Here is a 21,338-nt window from a genome sequence, read left to right on the forward strand (position 1 = left end):
CGTGCTGAAAACTTTACCCTTTCCTTTCCTTAACGACCTCACAGCCCCCACTACCTCCAGCATTTGGAAAGGAGTGCTTTTAAAACATTTATTTCCCAATGGCTTGAATAAAATTAGTGTCAGGGTGTCAAGCGAACAGCAATTTGAGGTAATTATACGGCACGCCATTTTCATCGGTGCTTTAAATGCATTTCTTCCGTCTCTGCAGTACAATGTTTTATGCTATTTGATGTCTTTGAATTTTTTTTGGCATGTTGAAAGTGGTTATTTGGAATATATAGTCATATCATATATATTTTTTAAACAATATAACTGGGTATGGATTTTTTATTGCATGGTATATAATTTAGACACATACTTTTTCTTTTTTAAACTTGGCATAGAATTTTAGTCAATTTGGTCGTTGAGAGTTAGGTTTCTCTGATGATATTTCTTGGATGTTATTTAAGTCTGCAAAGTGAAAATACAATGCAATGGCTTTCGTCTTTGAATCCAGACCCTAAAGCTTTCACTGAGAACCGGAAAAGGAGGGAGGGAGCAGGAAAAAAAAAATCCCAGTATGATTCGTGAGTGCTCTTAAATACCCACTGGCAGACTGGCACGCGCACCACACACACACACACACACACACACACACACACACTCTCTCTCTCTCTCTCTCTCTCTCTCATACACACTCACAAAGTTTCCGAATCCATATGGACGAATTTAAAATGCTTACAAGTAAATAACCAGTTGCATTTTGAGAGAGAGAGAGGGAAAGAGAGAGAGAGGTAGAGAGAGAGACAGAAAGAAACCACTGATTTCTAAGGCCCAGTGTGAATGTTATCTGCAGGTAGTGGGCAGTTTCTCTTCTCTGGGTCACTGGTGCTGGTGGAACACCCAGCTAGAGAAGGAATCATCTGGTTCCTCAAACTTAAATGGAGCTTATAAACACCAAGTTCTAAAAACATCTGAGAAGGGAGAAAATGTGAGAATGCTGCTTGTTGGAAAAGTCAGCTGTTCTGCTGACTTTTTTTTTGACAGAGTTGACACCTTTTCCATCAATATATTCTAAAACTTGAGTGCATGATTTTAGGGTTTAAATTTATAGGATATTATTATTATTTCCTTTCTTCAGTAGAAGCAGAAATATGTTTACATCAGTTTCCCTTTTAATTAGGTCTTACACAGTTGGACCCCTGTTAATATGCCTACTAATAATCTGAGTAAGCGATCCAATATTCAAAGATGTGTGCATTTTGAAAAGGCTAGAGAGTTAAAGAATTCCAGGAAGGACCAAGGATAAGGAAATTCAGGAAAGTGTAGAAGAAATTTTTTTCCCTGGGTCCAGAAGCTAATTCTTAGGGGTAGGCAGTTTTCATTATCTGTATATAATATTTTCATATAATGAAATGTATTGTCTTCTGGTGAAATTCAGTAGGAGGGCATGGATGAACATTCAGTTTGGTTGTGTGTGTGTGTGTGAGAGAGAGGCCTTTTACAGACAACCTATTACTCTTCTAAAACAGTTCAGTTCTTATTTCATTTAACCCATTACTACATGCAGAAAGAGAAAGAGCTTAATCTGAAACCATGTCACAGGAAAACTGCTATGCAGTTGAGAAGTGCAGATGTGCAAGAGGAGCTAACCTGAAGGGAAGGATATTCCTGTATCTTTTTAATAGGACTCAGGTCTGAAACTTCTTGGCTCCAGAAACCACCCTATGAAAGAAGACAGCCTCATGCAGTGTCTGTGATTGATAGAGGTAGGCAAGACTCTAAAGGAGAGAGAGAGACAAATGTTCCCTGTTTAGAAAGAAAAAAATTGATGGTAATCATCTAAAATCCCACTATTAAATTTAATTGGTTACTCGTTTATTCAGCTTGCTGAATAAATACTTTATATGAAGAGACCCAAAGAACATATTTCAGCTGATTTTAAATGAACAGAATTGAGGTAACAAGCAACTGATACTCAGATTTCATCCCTGGCCCCACCCATTAAACTTTATATCTCTGTCCCCTGACTGCTTCTTGCCTCCCAAAGCACCCATCACATTAGAAAATTTACAATCAGGATTTTCTATTTCAATGTGATACAATTTTTTTTTTCAATTTTACCCTCCTCAAATAGTTTATCATCTCTGCACTCTAAGAAAAGGTCTCTGGTATGGCCAGATGAGCAACCAAATCTCAGAAGAATATTAAGGTAATATTACTCATATAAAGATATTCAATACAAAATTACAAGAACATAGACACACATGTACCTCAGCTGAAAAAGCACCCTCATTAATGAGCCCACAAAATTTTTCTTTAAAAAATAATTTTTGTAATAAATGTATTTTAGAGAAGTAAAGCAGTCTGGAAGTTAGAAGGCTAACTCCTCAGGTACAACAGTAAATTTCTTGATAGGAAATAAAAAAAAAATATGACAATGTGTATGCGATCTAAACATTTCTAATGCCTTAGGGAAACATATCTTAGGCATGAACTCTTTTTAAAAGGGTTCTACTATATCTATTTGAGCTCAAGTGAACTACTTCAATTGCTTTGCCTCTCATAACAGATGATCTCAGGAGCCTGAGATAAAGGATACTCCAGATGATGATGAGAATTGATAATATTTGCTCAGGGCTGTAGTTTTGTTTCTAGGCTGTGGCCAGAAGGACTTCAACTGTATCATTAAATGTAGATATTTTCTTATTCTTCCTCAAATAGGTTCATCGATCAAGTGACAAAAGTTAGCTGTACATATCGCACAGAATCATTACAATTAAAAATAGGATTACCAGTTTATTATCTATTTCCCCCAAGTGGGATCAAATTTCCCAATGTTTCCATATGTGCACTACATATTTAAGATGGAAGACTAGAAAACATAACCAACATTAATTTATTTTCATTATTTATCCTGCACAATTTTAAAAGTGTTCAGTTTTAATTTTTAATTTTAAAATACCTTTTAAGAAACACAAAATTATATATAGAAAGTCCATCTTTAGCCTTCCTCCATGCTTTTTATTCCAGAAAGAACTACAGAAAACTTGTGTATAGTCATTTTGATAGTATTACTCTATTTTATAGATGTGGAGACTGAAACGGAGGAGTACTGAGTAATTTACCAAGATTGAATAATACTAGTTGACTTTGCCAAAAGTGACAGCTACACACAAATGAGCTAAACTTTTATTCTCACTCTTAAGTCCTTATTTGCTCTAAATGTTGTTGCTTTAGTTAATCTGTTCATGCGTTAGTTTCCTTACTAGTAGATTAATTCATTGAAATTTTTGGCCCCTTCAGGCTGTGTTTTCTAAATCTAAAACTTAAAAATTTCAGAAAAGTACCAATGTCTCTTGCTTCCTTAGACTTTTCACATTTGGACTTGGAATGTTTTATTAAGGTATTTGCATAGTCACTAGGGTTTGAAACCAAGAATAAATGTAATAAGCACTGTAGAATAGAATTCATTAGTGCTGAGTTTAATCTACTACTCTCCTTTCCTATGTTTCACAATATAAAGGGGTTGCTGGAATTCTTCCTTCTGTGATAACAACTGTTAATTCAGAGATGAGAATATAAAACAATTATACCTGGAAACTAACATGCTTAGAATGCAAGATTTCTACCTATTTCTTTTTATTTCCTTTTTGTATGATTGTAAATAATTTTCTGGGAGGGGAGTGCCAAGACAATTATCACATTATGTGACTTCTGAAGGCAAAGCCATAAGATATATGTTGAAAATATTTTCTTAGTTACTTGTCAAAATGTAGCTTTTATTTATAAGGAAATAAACACTAAATATATTTATAAACTAAGTATAACATATAAAAATACTCTTACAGGGGCACATGACTGGCTCAGTTGGTTAAGCAGTTAACTCTTGATTTTTGGCTCAGACCAAGATCTCAGGGTGGTAAGAGCACTACCCTGGGCTCCACACTGGACATGAAGCCTGCTTAAAATTCTCTGTCTTGTTCTCCCTTTGTCCCCCCCACCCCAACCCCTGGCACAGACGCACACGAGCACTCTCTCTCTCAAAAAAAAAAAAAAAAAAAAAAAACCCAAAAGCCAAAAAACCAAACAAACAAACAAAAAAAACTTTCACATTTTTACTTGTGTCCTGAAGTATTATTTTTTATGTTTATATTACTTTAAATTTATATTGCTTTGGGTCATATGTTTGGTTATCTTTTTTTTTTTTTTTAAGATTTTATTTATTTGACAGACAGAGATCACAAGTAGGCAGAGAAGCAGGCAGAGGAGGAAGCAGGTTCCCTGCTGAGCAGAGAGCCTGATGCGGGACTAGATGCCCGGACTCTGGGATCTTGACCTAAGCTGAAGGCAGAGGCTTAACCCACTGAGCCACCCAGGAGCCCTATGTTTGGTTATCTTTGACTGGAACTGATTTTTCTCATTAAGTCTCATTGTCTAATAAACCTGATATGAATCACTATTTTGAACATATTGAGGAGAATACTGATCAAAAATATAAATTTGTATATAGGGAAATTCTAATTTATTTCTTTTTTTTAATTCTAATTTAAATTCTTTTTTTAAATTTAACATAAATCAAGCAAACAAAGACCTGCCTGAAAAGGGTAACACACTTAGGTATATACAGTTGACTCTTGAACAACCCTTTGCACAGTTGAAAATCCTCGTATAACTTTTGACTCCCTCAAAATTTAACTACTAATAGCCTACTGTTGACCAGACATCTTATCAATAAACAATTGATTAATACATGTTGATTAATACATGTATATGTATTTTATACTGTATCTTACTGTAAAGTAAGCTAGAGAAAAGAAAATGTTATTAAGAAAATCATAAAAAAAGAAAATACATTTATAGTAATATAGTGTATCTAACATAAGAAATCTGTATAATGGTGGGACATCAGTTCAAATCCAGGTTTTTCAAGAGTCAACGGTATAAAACTATGCATTATACTACAATGAAATGAAAACATATATATGCACAATTGTTAATATTAATTGGTGCTTTAATAAAATTGGTTAATAATTGTTAAAAAAATTCAACTGAGTAAATTTTAATGATCTTACTGGCTTTACTCAATGATTCATGAACTGGGCAGCATTCTATCTAGCAGACAGTGAAGTGATCTGAGGAGCTGTACAAAATGAAAGACTTTTATAGGCAGAAGGGAACAGGAACAAGGAAACTGTACTAGCAAAAATCAGATTGGCTGTGGCAAGGTCACTTTTTCTTCAGAACATGGCAGGGGTCTCTAGGGCAGATTACCTCACTAGTGGTGATTTAAGATTCCACTTCTGGGAGAGCCAAAACTAATTATGTCTTAGTTTGGTGATGCAGGACTTAGCATAAGCAACTCCATTTTGGGTCTGTTGTGTTGTTTTTAACAGAACCTATTCTACTTTTTAAAATTTGTCTAACAAGACCCTGCAGATACTTACAGATAAAGAATTCTGTTTTTGTTTCCTACAAAGAATGTATTACATTTTGAGATAAAGCAATACATGTTACTTGTATAGATTTTAGAAAACACTGAAAACAACAGCAAAAAAGTGAAATAAAATATACAGAATTCTAACAGAATTCTGTTAGAAATTAGTATAAACACACACATATTTTGCAATATATATTTTGCACTTAACATTTATTTGCTAACAAATAAATAAATTTCCTTGTTATTAAATGACCACTATTATATATTAGAGGCTGAATTCCTATGAATGACCTAGAATAATTCTTTGAACTACTTCACATTGTTGGGTTCTTACCAAAATATTTGCTTTCATAAGTAATGCTGCAAAGAACAACCTTGTGCATAGATCACTGTGAACATTATTATTTATTTTATTACAGATTCCTAGAAGTAGAATTGCCAGGTCAAAGTGTAAGAAAAATATTAAGACTTTTGATGCAAACTGACAAGCTGCTTACTCAAAAATTTTGCCAGTTTATATTCTACCAGCAGTAGATGAGATCCGCTGTTTTCAACACTATTTATCATTATTTAAAATATTTTCCAATTGGTCAGTACTTTTAAAGTGAAGCCAATGCTGACCCATTTACTTGAGCAAATAGTTTTCAATTTATGATTACTTATTGAGTATAATGTTTGCTTTCTCATTTTTTTTTCAAATTTTAAGATATATTTTAGCTTAAAATTACTTCTGTGAGTCCTTCCCAGACCAAGCCACCTATATGTCTGAGTCCCTTTCACCTTACTGGATTAAGTATAGTATCTAGTAAGTTGTATATTCTTTTAAAAATTGTTTGTAGCAATGATTCCTCACTAAGATGGACTATGTTTGAAGACAGAGCTCAAACCCTTTTATATTTTTATATCTGTCACCTAGCAAGAGTACTGGGTGCCTAATACATATGTATGTACACTCCATCAGTGAAATAAAGCAGTATGTGAGTAGTGATGAACTGAATAGGACAGACCATAAGAGTCAGAAAGCTCAGAGACAGGATTAATTCACAAACTAGTTACCTGGGAAAGTGATACAATCTGTGAGTTATTTAGGTACATTTTTAGGTTTCATGTTTTCCATGCATTATGTGCACTTCATATATTTTTTCCTGTATTATCATGCATACATTTATGAAATTCTTTTATTCTCAAGAAAATGAGTTTTAGCCTACATTTTGTGTATCCCGTAAGAGTTAGTACAGTACCATGCACCTGGATGACAATAAATGTGTGATGATGCTAAAGATAGGGACGCATTGCTGCTTTTGTGAGAGTACGTGGCTTGTGAAATTAGCTGCTGTGAATATAAAAGATTAAAAAATCATGAAAGTCTGTAGACCCAGTGAGGTCAACTTCTCAGATTATTGATCAGGTTTTAAAAATATATAGAAACAAAGTATTATTTCTTATTCTGTTAGTCTTTTCAGAGTTACAGCAAAATCTTAAAGAAGCTAAATTATCTTTTCTTTTCCTCTTGTTTTCTTTTATAAAATCTTTCCTTTCTTTGTCTTTCCTCCTTGTCCCACTAGTTGTGTTATTATTTTGTCATATACATTACTATGTCTTCCTTGGGACTTATTTCAAGACAAAATTTGACCATCTGTCTTTCAAGTGTTTATGTGATGTCAAGATGATACACTATTTAAAAAATATATTATACCCATATTCGGTTTCATAAGTTTAAAAAAAGTGTTAAAACCACTAATTTATTTTTACACACACACACACATGCAAACTCACCACAAACAAACACGTATATGCTGCAAGCATAATGTATCATTTTCTACCTACTGCATACAAAACACCAGAATACAAAATTATAAGATGGACAATACCACAACTTACATTCTCACTCTTGATTCTTGATATACAATATCTTGATCCAGAGAAATAAATGTCTAAAAGTAAAATCACATGCACTATTGCAAACCAGGTAAAGAAATGCATTTAAGAGAGGCGAGGTCTTTTTATGATGGCCATTAAAATTACATCACATAGATGGCTAGTGTCTAATCAGATGGCTAGTGTTTAATTAAAGGGGTGGATAAAAAAAGGTCAACGCCATCTTTTTTAGATTTCTGCACAAGCACTATGTATTAGTAACTAATTTTGATTTCAATATTATGAAAAATGAAAATCTTATAGGACATTAAATTGCCCAAGGAAAAGGGATTAAATATTATTTATTAAATTAGAAAACATGTTATTTTCTAATCAGTTGGAATTGGCAGTTCTTGCATTTATGGTAACTATTAGGCTGTGAAAAAGCATTATCTCACATGAGCAGTTGCCTAGAGCAGTGAAAATATCATGTGCTTTGGCATCAAACTCAGGAAATCATACTTTGCGATATACTGTGCTTATGGGGGAATCTCTTACTCCATTCCTGATACTAGTCAAATTCCCACCGTTTAAGTCTTATTTAGAGATAAACCACATATATTATCGTAAGTGATAAAAACATTAGGCACCCATTTTCCCAGATCTCCAGGTAGCTAGGGCAGATCATATGACTCGGTCTGGCCAATCAGACTCACGTGTCTGGATGTTGAAATTAGACCTGTTGACACGTTGGAAAATTAGTGAAAGAATTACCTCTGGCTGCAGTAGCAATGGCAGTAATGAGAATATCCTCCACAGCTGCGGCAGGGAACATCTCAGGGTCCAAGGTTGGGGAAGGCATTGTTGCAAGCTTTTTGCTGCTGGATAGAGCACTGGCAGTACCATCCTCAGCAGAGAAGTGCTACAGCAGAATTCCAACCAATTTTGATTATGGGGCCACTTTCCTTCCTGCCCAGGTACCCAACCTGGTTCTCTGATTTTTCCAGAAATTCTGGGAGCTACTCATTTACCTTTCTCTACATGGTTTTTCTGCCTGAGTAAATCAGGAAATCAGACTGATCTGAAGTGGGATGAACTGATTAACTACACCTTCTTATTCTTCTAGGGAAGTCTGGTTTGTGTTGGTTATCACCCCCAAATTCTACCAATCCTTTTTCTAACGCTCGTTTATCAAAAAAAAAATTGTACAAAAAAGTAGGCAATTTGGGGCTATTTTGACCCAAAGATGGTTCAGGGTTTCAGGCTATGATGGGACAGGCATGCAGAACAGGAATTTAAACTTTGTAATCACGTTTGAAAACCCACAGTGTCACTGTAGGTGACTGTAGGCTCTATGCCTAGTAGGTAGGTTGTTTTAACTTTGTGGCCGTTTGGTCATATATTCAATTGTTACACTGAAGGTAACAGAAGGTAAGCTGATGTTGACATATGATGCTGCATGGCTTGCATAATTCCCTTGAGAGAATTTTGTTATTTCTCATTCTACTTGTGTCCCTGCAGCTAGGCTAACTAGCTACATTTCTGTTTCTTCTTGAACAAGCCATTTATTAAACATACTTACAGCCATTCATTAAACATATTTATAAATTTCGAATTACTTCAAGTTTAAATTAATATCTAAATTGCAGTGAGGTATCCCTTTCCTGGGATATGTTGCTTTGTTCAAAGCCTTTGTCCTCTAAGGCTATCACTTAGCTTAGGATGTGATGTCATATCTAGTACCTACTAATATAAGTTAATATAAACAAGTATATGTACCAATACATACATACACACAGATATAAGTATACATGCATATGTTTGTGTGGGTTAATATGTTTTCTGAAGTGTGGTTTTCTGTCTCTAGCTGGTTGTTTCCAATTAGTATGAATTTTGGAAAAGTGACTAATTTTATTTATCATCATTTGTTTATTATTTTAGTCCAATTAAGTTGGAATAACTTATTTTTGAGAACATAAGATTCTGTATAAAAAATGGACAATTTCTATCCTTTGTCTATAATCCTTATAATATTCTCTTTCTGCCTTCCTTTTTTTACTTACTCCTCTTTTCAGCATGGCACAGCTTGAAATTATCATGCTAAAAAAATTTCATTGACTGGCTTGGAAAATATATGTGCATAGATTATTTCAAATATAATGAAAACCTTTAAATAAAGAAAGCAAATTTAATAGCTATGTCAGAAATTATTACATTAGATACTAGATTTGCATTTTAAAACTCATACAGTAACTTGTTTTCTTGAAAAAGATTTTTTTTGTAGAATAGGTTCTAACTAAAGGTAGATTTAGCAAAAGTTTGTTTTACAGTAACTTTCTAAAATGCCTTTGTACACAGCCATTGATTTTTACATATCACTGTAATTGACCTCAAAGTGCTTGAATCTAGTTGGATTTAGCTTAATTTGTTACCTTATTTGTAATCTTTTTGAATTTAACTACTTTCAATTGTTTATTTGTGAGCATACAATCTGCATAAAAATAACTGTCTTTGAAAAATATGGCTACAATAAATTGTAAATATTGTCCCTTTGATTTAGGATCTAAGTGGAAATAATAATTAAAATAAATACACAATAAAAATTTCTTACACTTTAATGCCTCTCATCTTTGGAACTGTAATAAATGTTACTAGTTTGAAATGAAAATATCTTACTGATAATTATCAAATATTCTAACCCCTTTGAAATTGGAAATGAATATATTAATTAAAGCATAATACATTAAAAACATATAATTTTGTTAATGCTTTTAATCCTTTATTTACATCTAAAAATAAGTAGTGGTAATAACTTATTTGAAATTTTTATAGCTGTACTTGTTTTCAGTTCTTATTTTAAAAGAACACCTTTAAGAAACTCTCTAGAAGATGATTATTTAGCACAGTATTGTATTTATTTTATTTATAGTTTTACCAGTTCAGCAAAATTTTGTGCTTTGCTTGATAAATTAGTTCTAGTTAAACTAAGTATATAGCTTCAAACCCTAAATGACTGGGTTTATTGTACTGTTTCTTAAAAAAAATTTTTTTTATTTATTCTTCTCCTACCCACTGTACCCCTGGGGATTAAAATATATGTTATAAAAAATAAAAAATTAAAAAAAATTTTTTTTTATTTTTTTATTTGAGAGAGAGAGAGAGAGAGAATACAAATGAGAGAAAGCACAAGCCTAGTGAAGGGCAGAGGGAGAAGCAGACTCCCTGCTGAGCGGGGAGCCTGATGTGGGACGCCATCCTCGGACTCTGGGCTCATGACCTAAACTGAAGCAGATTCTCATTTGGCTGAGCCACCCAGGTGCCCCTATACTATTGTTTCTTAACTTTTTTTTTTTTTTAAACCATTTTATTTCCAACCCTAAAGCCTTTTCAGACTTCTTTTTCTCCTAATCCTGCACCCATGAAATTTTCATAACAGAGATTATTCTATATATCCTATTTGTCCTGTGGCCCTATAGAGGTTCAAAAACCATTGTAGTATCTAACAGTCTGTCACTCCGATTTTTTGGAGTCTATTTTTCCCCTTTTGGGTGAAATCACTCTCACTAAAAATGTATGATCTATTCCTAGATTTGCCACTTGTTTAGTAACATATTTACAATTCTTGGTGTTGCTGATGAAAGACTTGCTGATAGTCACTACCAGCACAGAGAATATGTTATTAGCATTAGGAGACAGCACATAACATTTTGTCTCTGAGGTGGTCGTGAAAAATCAAAATCAAATGTCATATTTCAGTGAAAGGTTTCTAAGGGAAATCAACCGGATGCAAAAATCCGCTTTCCATAAATTACAGTTTGCTTCACAGATCTTAAACATCGGCAAGCATGTCAATCAAAAGACATGTTGAAATTGCTCTCCCAATCTATGCAAAGGAGATTTTTTTTTTCTTTATTCATTTTAGTCTTATTACAACTAGTACCAGCACACATGTCTCTGGCAAATGGTTTGCTGCACTAGCTCCCCTGCTGTCAATGTCAATTATCAACCATGTCAGGTCTTGTGGTTTGGCCAGGCTAGAGGATGGAAAAGCCACTACCCTAGAACCTGATTCCCTCACCAATGGCATGAAGAGGAGGGGAGAAAATCAATAAATCAATGGCAGAATAAATGGTCTTGTTTTAAAATGTATTTTTAAAATGCCATCAATTACAACACAAAACCATGGGAAGCAGTAGGACCTATAAATAGCTGTAGTTTGTATTTTGCATGATAAGAATCAAGTTATATATATATATATATATATAAAATTTTATATATATATATAAAATTTGGTAAATGGTCATCACATCATTTTGTTTTACATATTTAAAATATTTAAAGGCATAAAAATATAAATAAATATAGAGGTTTTTCTTAATATCGTATCATTTCACTCTGATCTTTGGCTCTGGATTCTTCTCATTCTGTTTTATTGGATTGGAGGTAATGCAATTACCTTTTCTGAAGCAATGCAGAAATGGTACACAATTGGTATTATCTATAAGATAAATACTAGATCTTCAGATTTTATAATGATGGAAGCAAAATCAAAATCCAATAACAGTGCAGAATTGAGGGGAGTTTCACCAAAATTATGCTCCCAGGATAACACATCTATTCACATTTGAGTTTTTACACATTAGCTACATCCTCCCAGTGGATCGATTATGGAACAAAATAATTGTTGCAGTTCAGTGCCCAGGAAGAGTAAACATACTTCTAATGCACTTTTTAAATTTCCCATGTGTGTATATCAAATATGATGATGTGGGAGAGCTTGCTATATTCCAAAGTACCATAAAAATGGGATCCACTTTGGCTAGATTTTCAACTCCTTGAAAAAAGGGATTGTGTCATGTTTATCTTCGTATTTCCAGCATCTGGCAGAGGGCCTGGCACAGTGCATCTGTACAGAGTTAAGCAATTAATTAATGGCATGCCTGGTGCCACAAAGGATTTGTGGTAGTTTATAGGAAATATATACAATAAAATAGCAAAATACAGACATATCTGTAGGAAGAAAACAAGTTGGAAAAGGCCATCAGGACTGAACCTGAAGACTGTAGGTCCTAAGAAGCATTTTGATTATGCATTTGTTCCTGAGTATTATGGTGTCCAAAAGAAAACAGAAAATAACACTCTTACCTATAAGAGCATGCTTATAGGTAAAGTGCATTCACATCTGCAGAATCACTTATGGGATGTCCAACTGATAGAATTGCTGTGAATTTTTTTTTCTCTTTCCACACTTAACCAGTACAATAGCATAATAAAAAAAAAGTTATACTTATATGTTATTAATCACCACAGCTCATGCTCTGTTCTTTTAACCAAGCATTTCTTCCTTTTCAATAGTCTATTTCCATTTATAAATATGTGCACTTGGTACAAGGTATTTTTCAATATCATTTAGTGGGTGGCCAAATTCTGAAAGTAAATACTATATGGAGAGCTACTTTGTAATATGGGGACAAAACTGTGGTTCCCTTAAGAAAAACTCATTTTTTGAGAAGTACTGAATTTGAGTGGATATTTTCAGTGTAAGTTTTTGTATAGAAGACACTGAAAAATGGTGATATTGTGAATGACTTAATAACTCCTTGGAGAAAATACAGGAATGAGTTTTTAAGGCTGTTCCTGTAATAGCTTTTGGTGAAATAACACTACTGCACTCAAATAATTTGATAGGGTTCCAAGACCAAATAATCTATGTACAAACTACTTGATTGCATGGCTTAATCCATGTTTAAATCCTTAATTGTCTGCAAAGATAAATGGACTCTGTATGCTTCATAAACTCCTTCCAAGTAACATTATAGTATCTGTCAGTCTGCTTTTTATAAAAGGTTAAGAAGCTTAAAAAATGCTCATAACTGTTTGTGCCATGAATGATGATAAATTTGAAATATTTCGAGAGCTGGGTGAAAAACACAAATGCCAATGCCTTCAGAAATAATACTTTAGAAGCAATACTTATCTTCTTACTTATATGAAACAATGTTTTGATGTGGACCATTGAATTTTTTTATCATTGTATATATTGAAGTTTGCATTAATAAATGAGTGAGAGCAAAAAGAAAAGGAGAAAGGGGCTTTTTTTTTTTAGAGGAAAAGAGAGAAAGAGAGGGAGAGAGGAATGGGAGGGGCAGGGAAGAGAGAAACCCAGGCAGGGTCCACACATAGCACAGAGCCTAAATCTGGGCTGGATCTCAATACCCTAAGATTATGACCTGAGGTGAAATCAAGAGTCAGATACTTAACTGGCAGAGCCACCCAGGTGCCTCAGAAAGGGAAGTTTTCTAATATTAGCTGAGTACTCACCACCAGTATGTCTTTTCTTCACATAGATTTCAAAATATCTGTCTGTGTTAAGAACTGAAAAGATGATACGAATAGAAGACAAAGGAGTAGTTTTCAATCTTAGCCAACTATTGAAATGTAAAGTATAAGACACTATCAAATTAAAAATGCTAAAAAAATTTTTTAAAAGTGCCAAAACCAATCAAAAGAGGTAGAAGAGAATTGAAATCTCAAAGAATACTAATTAATGCTTAAAGATAAATTTAATCACTACATTTTGCAGCTCAAAAAATAGAAGAGGAACAATTTATCAGTTGCACAATCTCTGCCCTGTCCATTTCATGTCTATACTCTGAAGATTAAGGGAAGTAATGGACACAAAAGAATGTTGTAAACTGTGAATCACTGTCTTTGTTATCTAAGTGGCCATTATTTTACTTGTTTTTTACTGTTTGTAAAATATTTTTAAAAATGTATGACTATGTATTCTTATATCATGGAGTATTTATGTTTGCTAGGATCATGGTGAAAATACAGTGACTATAGTTAACAATAGCTATCATGCATTTAAAAATTTGCTCGGGGTAGGACACCACCAAGGTAGCTCAGTTGGTTCAGTGTCTGCCTTTGGCTCAGGTCATGATTCTAGGGTCCTGGGATCCAGCCCAGCCTCAGCCTTCTTGCTCAGCGGGGAGCCTGCTTCTCCCTCTGCCTGCTGTTCCCTTTGCTTATACTCTTTCTCTGACAAATAAATAAGTTAAATATTTTTAAAAAATTTGTTGAGGGTAGATTTCATGTTAGATGTTCTTAGTCTAGCCCCTCCAACATAAACAGAAACAAAGGGACACAAGCAAGCTTTTGGAAATAATGGATATATTTATTACCCTGTATATCTGATTGTGGTGATGGTAACATAAGTGTATAAATATGTCCAAACTCATCAAATTGTATACATTAGTTATATGTCACTTTTTGTATACTGATTGAATTTCAATAAATTTGGGGAGGATGGGACCTGTCAAAATAGTATCAAAAGTCAAACACGAGACTCAGAGAAAAGCTTGCAAAACATTAGTTCCTTTTTTTTTTTTTTAGTGCTTACTCCCCAATAAATCTAAGTGTAAACTACTAGAATACATAGAACAAATTTCCATTTCTGTCTCATGATAGTTATCAACATAGGTATGCCCGATGTTCCATTATAAATTATAAATAATTTATGTACATATGTATATATGTGTGTATGTATATGCATATGTATGTACATAGTTCAGTACTCAGAATAATGATATGGTGGATACAATGGTATGAGTGGCAATAACAAAGTTTGTTCACTAATTATTCCCTGAAATTTATACTTTTATAGGTACACAAATTATGATAAACATGTCACGCCACCTTAAAGACCAGCTTATTAGATAAAGACCTGTACAGATACCATTAGAGTAGTATCGTGGCAAGAAACTTAAAAACAAAAGAAAAGCATTAGAAACGGAGCAAAATAAAAGGAGACTCACAGAGTAAAATGTATTGGCAAAATTCTTCACATCCAAGAATGTTAAGGGGAAAAGTGAGTCCTGGGAAGCACATCCACTTACATGCTTTTTAATTCTGATTTTATGCTCATCAAAAGACCTTCTGACTACTATATGTCCGCCCCAGACATTCCCATGGGAAACAGGAATAAACAGAGTAGATACTCAAGATAAATTTTTAAACAAAAAAATGGATGACCATTACAATTCTGGATTAACTCCTCTGAACTTTTTCACTTTATATCTTTGCTACTTATGGGTCTACAAATTATAAATTTCCTTTTATTAGAATTACTTTACATCTCATTTTTCATTAGTTTATAAAATATCTATGCCTGATTTTCTTGCCAAAGCTAAAGATACTTTGAAACAGAACTGTGCTTTACACTCATCCATGGTAAGTTCACAGTACACATTTACTCTTCGGTTTCTCATGATTAAAATAAAAACAACATCCAATTTGTAATTCTATGTGTCAAATAAGAGATGATAACATTGCTAACTTATTTTTCCCTTAGTGGCTCTGAATATAGAAGAAATTCATAATTTCTGAACCTCAGCATCTGGAAGTATGTGTTTAAATTTCAAATTATAGTATCAGTTAAACATAAATGGAAATCACTTTTTAAAATAAAAATTAACAGGATATCATGCAAGACACATGTGTGTACAATGGAATACTGGCAGTCAAAAGAGTGTTTTCCAAGGGTTCCTGGGTGGCTCAGGTGTTTAAGCATTGACTCTTGATCTCAATTCAGGTCTTAATCTCAGGGTCTTGAGTTCAGAGTTCAAGCCCTGAATTGGGCTCCACATTGAATCATGGAGCCAACTTTAAAAAAAAAAAAAGTGTTTTCCACAAAATCATTATTACCACTCAAGTAACTAGAATCACAGTGTATCTCACTGAAAAGGCTGAAAATTGTAAGATTCCATTTAAGATTTCTAAAGCCATTTCTATTTTTTCAGAATAAAAACTCCGAAAGCACATTCAAACTCATACAAGTTTCTCTATGCCTCCCTCCTCATTCTACCTGCCCTGGCTTCACTACTATTATTTGTAGGTTTTCAGTTAAAGCATATACCTAAAAAGAAAGAAAGAAAGGAAGAAAGAAAGTAAAAAAGGAGAAAGACAGAAAGGGGAAAAGAAAGAAAAAGAAAAATCCACTCACTTGTGCAATGAATTCCCAAACAATTGTCAAGTCAATAAAATAATGCATTTCTAAGATTTCTTATATTTGTACAATTTCTTTTTTACTGTGAGACAGTACCAAGTAAATATTTGTTAAAACCATGAAGTATCTGTACAATAAATGTTACTGATTCAGCTAACATGTTTATAGTCCATCAAAATATAATATTTATATTTAGCTTTAGTACACTGAAATAAAAATCCAATGATTTTATAGACTGTCTTCCAACATACCTTCATATTAGATATCAGAACATGCTATTACAATTACCCACTTGAATATACCACAAAACATATTTGAAGGTGTGGGATGTTTTAAATAAATCATTAAAATAGAAAATAGAAAAAATATATGCTGCATATGCAATTGAAATTTAGTCATAATTAATAGGACTGTGTGTCCTTTTACTTCTCAATTACAGGAATGTTATTATCTTTTGAGGTTGTAGGAGGTAGTTCCTAAGATCATACAAGTCCATGACTTTGAGATATAGATAGATAGATAGATAGTATGAACGAATGAACGGATGAATAAATACAAGAGCTACTGTGATTTAGAAAATAGTGATGACATAGTGATTGTTTTGATGAGAAGTATAGTTGTTTTGTCTTTGAATACTTCCTCTTGGACTGAAGAGCTACATTTTGGATTTTGTAATAACTTGTAGTTTGCACAGAACTATTTCCTTTTAAAATTAGGCTGAATGTTTTGCTGCCCTCACCAGGATACCACAGCATATGCAACTCTTAATTTCATTGAGAAGAATTTTGAATATTTGCTTAAAAATATTCATATACTTCTGTGCATATACACAAAATCTTACTGGAAGCCTTATCATACATCTAATTGTTTTGTTCATTCATTTGTTCATTCACTCATTCATTCAACTTTAAAACTAAGGCACTAGCAATATCAAAGAAAGCCAACTGAAAACTAGCAGTAGTTACTAGCAATAAAGCATGCTGATAAGGGAAATACTTGTATAATTTTGAAGGTTAAAATAACGCTTATTTTGTATAGATGAAACAATTATGTTATCATGTACAATGAAAGTATAGAATATAAGGCACACATTTATTTCAGCAGCTACATAATAACAATAGACTCACAGTTTATATAAAATGATAATTTTTAACTACAAGAAAAAACATCCCCTTGTCTGGTGAAAAAAAAAAAATACTCATTCGATGGCAAAAGCATGCCTCTGATCACAGCCAGGCAGAATGGCTGAGGCAATTAGAGAAATCCACAGAGCACTTTCACTCTTTGGTGGGCCTTCAAAATATAATGGGATATACTATTATCCACACACTTTTCCTCAAAGGCCTCTTTTTTTTTCTTTCAAAGTAATGATCACTGATAATCCCTTACCTTTTTACACTACATTTATTTTTTATGAGAAAATTATACTATTTTCTGAGCTCCTTAATATTTAGAAGGTTAGTTTTATTATCATAGAAAGATCTATATTTATGAGTTCTCATTAGCTATAATTTTTGAAGAAAAACACTTCTGGACCTTGAGGGTAGTATGGTAAGTAACATAAGTCAGACAGAGAAAGACAAATAGTGTACAATATCATTTATATGCAGAATCTAAGTAAGTAGATCTTATAGAAACAGAATAGAATGCTGGGTTACCAGGGGCTGTGGGGTGGAGGAATTGGGGAGATCTTGTAAAAGTGTACACATACTTTCAGTTTAGAAGGTGTATTAATTTCGGAGATCTAATGTACTGCTTAGTGATAACAGTCATTATTAATACCATACTTCAAAGTTTCCATGAGATCTTAAATGTTCTCACCACAAAAAAGAATAATTATGTGATCTATTGGAAGTGTTAAATAATGGTATGGTGGTAATCACAGTTCAATATTTAAGTGTATCAAATCAATCAAATCAACAGGCAGTACTCCTTAAACTTACACAAGTCTATCTCAATAAAAAATGTGGTGGGGCACCTGGGTGGCACAGTTGGTTAAATGTCTGACTCTTGGTTTAGGCTCAGGTGGAGAGATGCAGCCCTGCATTGGGCTCTTTGCTCAGTGCAGAGTCTGCCTAAGACTTTCGCTCCCTCTGCTCCCCCCCACTTTCTCAAATAAATAAATCTTTTTAAAAAATGTGGTAAGTAGGGGCACCTGGGTGGTTCAGTGGGTTAAAGCTTTTGCCTTCAGCTCAGGTCATGATCCCTGGGTCCTGGGATCGAGCCCCTTGTCAGGCTCTCTGCTCAGCGGGGAGTCTGTTTCCCTTCCTCTCTCTGGGCCTGCCTCTCTGCCTACTTGTGATCTCGGTCTGTCAATTAATCAAATTTTAAAAATAAATAAATAAATAAATATAAAAATGCGGTAAGTATAAGGTACAAAAAGGAAAGAAAAACTTTACTTCAGATCTTTATGGTAACAAAGGACAATAGCTATCATCAAGCTTTTAAACTTTGATGAATACACACTGGTAAAATCAGAGATATTCTGCGATTTCCCTGGTAGAGCTCTAGATGCCATATAATATCCCATAGTCCAGAGTATTGAGATAAATAATGAAAACATTTGTCCTTTGCCTAAGACTTTGTTCTGAAAAAATAAAAAGTGTACATACATGCATATACATATATTTGGTAACTATGGTTAATATACATATATTATATTCTTGCAATTTGCTGAGAGTAGATATTAAGTGTTCTCACCACACACACACACACACACACACACACACATGCTGGTAACTATGTGAGGTGATGAATACATATTAGCTTGATACAGTAATCATTGCACAATGTATATGTATATTAAAACATCACATTGTATACTGTAAATATATATAATTTTTATTTGTCAATTTTAGCTCAATAAAGCTGGGGGAAAAGATAAAACAATAGTTTTATGTGCAAAATTTGAAGAATTTTGAAGAATATAAGAAATGAAAACAGTTTTTGAAAAATAGACATTGTTGAAACAGATTAATGATTATATTTGATAAACTGTGCATAATGGTTATATGAGTGTTTATTTCATTCTTTATTTTAATATGTATCTATCTTCGTTTCTTCTTGATGAAAATGTATCTCTATTATTACTCTTTTCAAATGGTGCTTTTTTTTTATTGTCAACTTTTTGTTTTTGTTTATCTTCTCCTTGAATCTTTATTCTTTAGTCCATTAATTTCATAAGTGGTTCCTGCCTTCTTTGGATTTATTTAATGTTCCTTCTCAGAATTAAGTTAGCTATTTTGCTTACTATTTTAATCTTTTTATTCTTTTCTAACAGAAATACTAAATCTATCATTTTTCTTTAATATATCATTATCCATTATTTTAATACCTATTTCCATTGACTTCCATTTTTATGTTATATATAAGTTTATTTGGTGCTATTTAAAAGTGCATTTTAAGATTTCTATACTTTGTATTGTGATACCGATTTCTAAGTTAAATTGCATTGTGCACTGGAATGCATGATGATATGCTTGGAATGCATTCCAAGCATATCAGTCTCACCACCATACTCACCAAATGTCAAACCCGATCAGTTGTAATACATATTAACTATACTTTAAGAATGCATTTTCTTAAAGAGTTGCATACTCATGTTCAGATTTTTTATATTCTATAATTTTGTTTACTTGAATATCAAATATTTCATTCAGGCATGTTTTTGTCCTATAATGCAATGGATTTTTTTTTTCAAAATTAGGTTACTTTTTGCTCATATATTTGTTATTTTATGAGACATTAATCCATTTTGTTTGATATTAATATGAATAATCCTTTTTCTAGGTATTTAGTATATATTTGGTGTCATCCTTCCTCTCATCTCCTCTGTTTTCCTATATATTAGTTATGGCTTTTAGAAACAGGGCACAGCAGCCAATCTTTAGATATTAACTGGCAAAGTTATTTTCATTCATCATCATGCCTGATAGATTTGTTTTTAATTTTTTAAAAGACTTCAGCTTTTTATTGGACAGGTTACAGAAGAGGTTCAGTCAAAAAGATCAAAGCCCATGTCATCCTCAGACTCCTCTGATTCTACTTTCTTTGCTTCCATTTTCTTCTCAGCTGGGGCAGCAGTGGTGGAAGGAGCAGGACTTGCTGCTGGTATAGCACCAGCTGCTGGGATGGGTCCACCAGCTCCTACATTGCACATGAGGCTCCCCATATAGACAGACTGTGGCCAGGGTCTTTGCAAAGGGCCTGGTGGTAAATATTTGACATTTACACCTGCTGCTTTAATGAGGGCATCGATCTTATCCTCCAGTATTGTCACCTCATCACAATGCAGGATGAGGGCCATGAGCAGATGCAGGAGAGCTCAAGGTGCAGGAGAAGACTGAGCGGGGGCTGTCTGGGAACGGCACTAATCACCAGATGAGGACAGGGCCTTACCCCAACGCAGCCTTTGTTTCCTAGAAAGGACCTAACACCTTAGCTGAAGGTAAGGAAAAGCTTTCCTGATATATTTGGATTTATTTCTACCTCCATATTTTGTCTCTTCCATTTGTCCTCCTCCCCCTGCCATTTTACATTGTTTTTATCTTTTCTTGCCTTATTCTGATAGGACTTTTTTCTCTTATTCCAACTTTTCCATCTACTATTTTAGAATTTATGCATTCTTTATGTTAGTGGTTGTGCTAGAAACTTTACCGTGCTACTTAAGTCAATGAGGCTAAAAATCTGAAGTTACTTAATTATCTTCGTCCTCAACAAAGCAAAAGCTTTGGAAGACATTAACTTTACCCACTCTCCACAGATCACATGCTGCTATAGTTCGGTTTAATAAGATAATTTTTGTCTGAGTTTATTTCTTTGATTTACTCATATGAATGCAGTATTTGCTTACATTCTTCCTTTTACCTCAGTCCTTTCTTCTGAGATCATTTTCTGTTAGATTTATAAAGTTATAACTTCTTTGATCTCAAGCTGCTTCCCTGTTTATGATAATGTGACTCAAATGTAATTCTCATTAATTTGTATGGATACTACTTCTCCAGGGAAGGTTTAGAATCCATTTTTTTTTAAGTTTTTATTTATTTATTTTTTTTA

General features: G+C 33.4%; 1 protein-coding gene across 3 annotated transcripts in view; it reads right to left on the bottom strand.

Annotated features, from left to right (window-relative positions):
• The window catches only part of LOC309849073 (uncharacterized protein), a 414,440-nt gene that overhangs the window by 825 nt on the left and 392,277 nt on the right, over positions 1–21,338 (bottom strand). The gene's annotated exons all lie outside the window — the stretch shown is intronic.

Source organism: Mustela nivalis, assembly GCF_964662115.1.
Source record: "Mustela nivalis genome assembly, chromosome: 15".
NCBI lineage: Eukaryota > Metazoa > Chordata > Mammalia > Carnivora > Mustelidae > Mustela > Mustela nivalis.